Source organism: Canis lupus, chromosome 29, assembly GCF_011100685.1.
Source record: "Canis lupus familiaris isolate Mischka breed German Shepherd chromosome 29, alternate assembly UU_Cfam_GSD_1.0, whole genome shotgun sequence".
In the NCBI taxonomy this organism is placed as follows: domain Eukaryota; kingdom Metazoa; phylum Chordata; class Mammalia; order Carnivora; family Canidae; genus Canis; species Canis lupus.
The window spans coordinates 39,541,929-39,546,492 of NC_049250.1; the positions used below are offsets into that span (position 1 = coordinate 39,541,929).

The window sequence follows — 4,564 nt, forward strand, 5'->3', positions numbered from 1 at the left end:
CCATCTTCTTCCTACAACCCCTGGGCCTGGAAACAGGCAAGGCTTCCCTCTATCCTATCATCATTGCCCTGTGTTCCATCTGAGTCTCAGTGGCAGGCAGGGCAATTCCCTCTACCCTGTAAACAGGCAGCTCTGCTAAGTGCCTTTTATGTGCTAAAAGAAGAGACAAATTTCCAGATGTGGAAGATTCTTTCTTCTTTCTTTTCTTTCTTTCTTTTTTTTTTTTTAAGATTTCATTTATTTATTCGTGAGACACACAGAGAGAGGCAGAGAACACAAGCGGAGGGAGAAGCAGGCTCCATGCAGGGAGCCCGATGTGGGACTCGACCCCTAAACTGGGATCACGCCCGGGAGCTGAAAAGCAGATGCTCAACCACTGAGCCACCCAGGAGGCCCTGGAAGATTATTTCTTAAGCCCGCAGTATGGCTCGTAGGACTGCTTGCTGTCTTATCGCATACTTGTACTTTGCGTGGTGGGAGCTGACTATAATCTTCCTCCAGTTTAATCTCTACTACCTTCCTCCTGGGAGACAGACGGGGGCTGGAGGAGCACTTCCCTAAGCGAGGTCCAGCGCCATCTGGGTCGCCTACAAACTTGTAAAAATGCAAATTTGCAAGTGCCACCCCAGACCTACTGAGTAAGAATCTTTGGGGATGGGGCCCAGGCATCTGTGTTTTAACAATTCTTTGGGGAGATTTTGATGCACACTAAAGTTGGAGAAACACTAGGGCTTGTACTATACTCAAAAATGCAAATGAGAAAAAATGCATTAATCATGCAAATCAGGAGAGGCTGGCCACTCTTGTGGCGGCGGCGAGCCACCACTGCTCATAGTTATTCCGCAACTTCCCGGCCTCTTCCACTTAATGGAAGGAGCTTCTCCCCGGAAATCCAGGTCCCCCGAACCCTGGGCCCTCCAGTTGCCACTCTGCGCGTCTTGGGCAAGTGGCATGACCTTTCCAAATCCTGTTTTCACACCTAGAAAACCAGCATTTGGAGGAGATGTGAGAGCTCTCCAAACGTGACTGTTCCTTTTCAGGGCTGATGACAAACATATGAGGCTGAAGTTGTCGACTGACTTCCCTTCTGGTCGGTACCTCTTGACAATTCAGGAGAGCCTGAGAGGTTGGTGTCACAAGAGTGGAGTCAGGACGGCCGCCCCCGCCGTTGGCCATGGAACAGTTGGCCAGAGCGCTGAGCCTGACCAAGGGCTATAACATTCAGGAGTCAAGTCCAACCACCAAATGTCAGCGTTTTCAATCCAGTGACTCTGATACAAGACCCCCCCCAAAAAAGCTTTATTCTGTATCCGCCTGCTTACCCTTCTTGGTCTTTCACAGTTGGAGTTGGGGAAATAACCGTCTTGAATTCCATGCCAGTAAGGGGTGCTCATCTCCGCTCCCGAGCTCGAAAGTCTTTAAAACTTTACACATTGCCGACCTATGGTTTACCCAAGCCACGCCACGCTCTGTGCTGCCAAAAGATCCTCAGAGACCTGAGAATGAAATAGGTGCTAGATGACAGAAGAGTGCCCCTCCCCCCTCCGCCCCAAGACCTCCCGTCCCAGTCTCTGGAACCTATGACTTTGTTACCTTCCATGCAAAAGAGACTCTGCAGGTCTGACTGAATCAAGGATTTTGAGATGGGAGATTATCCGGGTGGACCCAATGTAGTCACCAGGGTTCTTCTCGGTGAAGGAGGGAGAAAGAGTCAGAGAGGAGAGGAGAGGATGGAAGCAGAGTCAGTACAACGTCGGGCCCAGAGGAGGAACACGGGAAGCCTCTGGAAGCTGTAAGCGGCACGGAAATCAATTGTCCCCTAGAACTTCCAGAAGAACATCTTGATTTTAAGCCTTCTGGCCTCCAGAACTACAAGATAATACATTTGTGTTGGTTGAAGCCATCGTTTGGAGCAACGATAGGAAACTAATATAGTTGCCTCAACTCATTCTTGGTTGAGGGCCGACTGTGTCCCCCAGTGTCTCCCGTGCTCGCTTCACACACATTATTCCTTTTCATTCTTAACAAGATGTCATAGCTGCCCAAGTCAACCACTAATCGTGTAGTCGGACCCAGAATCTGAGCCCAAGACCATTTATATATCACTCGTTTGCTAAAATAAATGCTTTTTGGGGGTGGCAAGCTTATGTTTTTTTTTAAAAAATTACTTTAAAGATAATTTTGTGAATAACTGAAAGTGAGCTCATCATAACATCTGCCATAGCACACGGAGAACGGAACACCTCTTAGACTTTCCATGTCCTTCACCCACGGTAATAGAGAACAAAATGAAATGCAAATTTGTCCAGGAAGGGCTACTTCTCTCTGGCTGATGTAATTAAGTGGATAATTTCCTTATTATCAGTGGAACCGGGGATTTGTTCATTTTCATTGAGATTATACATGGAGCCTCATTTCAGTTTGGTGCCTTAAAGAATCTCAAAAAAAAAAAAAAAAAAAGAATCTCGTGCTCTTCTCATGGAAAATTCTGGATCATTTGCGATGCAGATCACTACAGTGCTGCTTGTTAGCGACTATCCCTTCAAGAGCTGTACCGATAATTGATTTCACATGGCACAGGCAATAAACAAAGGATCTTTCTCTCCCTTCTGGGTAATGGTTTCCTTCAGGATAAAAGCTGATACAGGAAAAGGAGGTCAGACATAATCCAGGGGATTTCAGTTTTCAGAGAGCAGATTATGCTCCCATGGTTATTCATTTGCCCTCCTACCCTTCTGTTTCTGTCCTACAGAATCCCGGGTGGGAGAGGGACAGGGGTTGGGGGTCGTCAGGCCTTACCCAGTGCTTACCCAGAGCGTGTGTAAAGAAAAGCCCCAGGCCGAGCGGTGCAGCTGTCTCAGACCAGGGTGCTGCTTTTAAGCAAACCTAGTGGGCTTTTACCTGGATCCTGGTAGGTCTTTCAAAGGGGCGGGGGCGGGGGGATGTGTCCCACCCCACCCACCAGAAGTTAGTTCTGCATCCAGCTGCTGCAATTCCATTTGGGATGACTAGAGAGCAGCAGAGAATCAGGATGTCCCACAGATGCTAGGAGGTGAAGGACCACCCAGCGAGCAGGGAGTCACAGGCCAAGGTGGCAAGGTCAAGAAAGGTGACAGTGACAAACACGCCGAATATGACACAATAAAAACACAAGAATGAGTCAAGGACTGTTGCTGAAATATTTCTTGGAGGAAATTTTAGAGTCCAGAGGAAAAGCCTCTGAGTTAAGCAAAGGAGGTTAGACGCAGAGAGAGAAGATGAGAATCATCAGCTGGAAGGGAGGCCAGGCCTGAAATAACAAGAGAAAAGTTAGAGAAGGAGACAAACTGTAAGAGACCCCTAACTCTGGGAAACAAACAAAGGGTTGCGGAGGGGGAGGTGGGCGGGGACGGGGTGACTGGGTGATGGGCACGGAGGACGCACTTGATGGGATGAGCACTGGGTGTTATACTATATGTTGGCAAATTGAATTTAAACAAAAAAAAAGTAAAACAAAACAAAACAAAATAAAGACAGAGCAATCTAATTCTGATCCCTGGTGCTCGGCAGCGAGTGCTAGGGGAGGGACTTGGGGAAACCTAGCTGTAAGAGCATGTCCACTTCCTCACCTGGCCTCTGTCTCTGAGTTTATCCACCAGTTTTGCCCCTGACAGTCAGCTCTGTGCCCACTGCCAACTGGTCTACTGCACCACAGGAAGGCTAAAGACGAGTGCGGCCCCTCAGCAGGTGTGAAGTGGAGGTTCCACATTGGACGGAGGCTGTTCTGCGCCCAGAGGTACCAACATGGGGGCTGTCTTTGGGATTAGAGGACAGACACCCAGGGAAGCTGTAGCTCTGTCCATTTGAGAGGCACCCTCCGGGAAGGTGGCCCAGGGCCTACAGGACACACTCGCAAGGCTGGGGCGAAGACTCACAAAGTGCATCCCCTGCATAGCTGCGTTGCTGCAGTGTAGGGTAACGGGTTCTGAAGCTGTCTGTCCCAGGGCTGTGAGCACCGGCCTTCTCCATCTCCTTAAAAGGAAGGTGATCGTTCTTGTGCCAAAAGCTCTAGCAAACCCCATCTCCTGCTTTCTTTCCCACCCCCCCTCAACAGCCTAAGAATATTGTGGCAAGCAAGGGAACGTTATCTTACACGCTGCGTAATAACACAGGGAGAGAACCCAGGAAGCCGTCACCGCTAAATATTCCTGCCAGGAAGTCTCCTTAGAAATGGCAAGAAGTTATTTCAGTGACAAGATCAAGGCTGTTCAGGGAGAGAGCCCTCTGAAGAGCAGCAGGCTGTGCGTGCGGCTCCACTCCAGCTCACCTCCCTCCCCCATCCAATGACATCACGCCGAGGCTGGAACTGGGAACAGGGCCCCAGGGTCCCCGTCAGTACCAGCCACGCCAGAGGGGAGGGGTGCAGGCAGGGAGATCTACACCAAATGTTTATCTAACATTTTTGTTTAGCTTTTCTGGGACATTTCGGATCTATACACAGAACCTCAGAGCTCCTAACCAATGAAGTTAATGCTGGGAGAAAAAAAGCATTGGTCTCAGGGGCAAAGTAACCAAACCAACAACA

At 49.2% G+C, this 4,564-nt stretch overlaps 1 long non-coding RNA gene across 1 annotated transcript; it reads right to left on the reverse strand.

The window, feature by feature from the left end:
* Positions 1-300: 300 nt before the first annotated feature.
* On the reverse strand, positions 301-4,298 carry LOC119866691. The gene is made up of 4 exons (XR_005380926.1): positions 4,133-4,298; positions 3,915-4,011; positions 1,594-1,869; positions 301-1,496 (listed from the first exon to the last, which is right to left on the reverse strand). It is a non-coding gene; the product is annotated as an uncharacterized LOC119866691 (long non-coding RNA).
* Between the last annotated feature and the right edge of the window lie 266 nt (positions 4,299-4,564).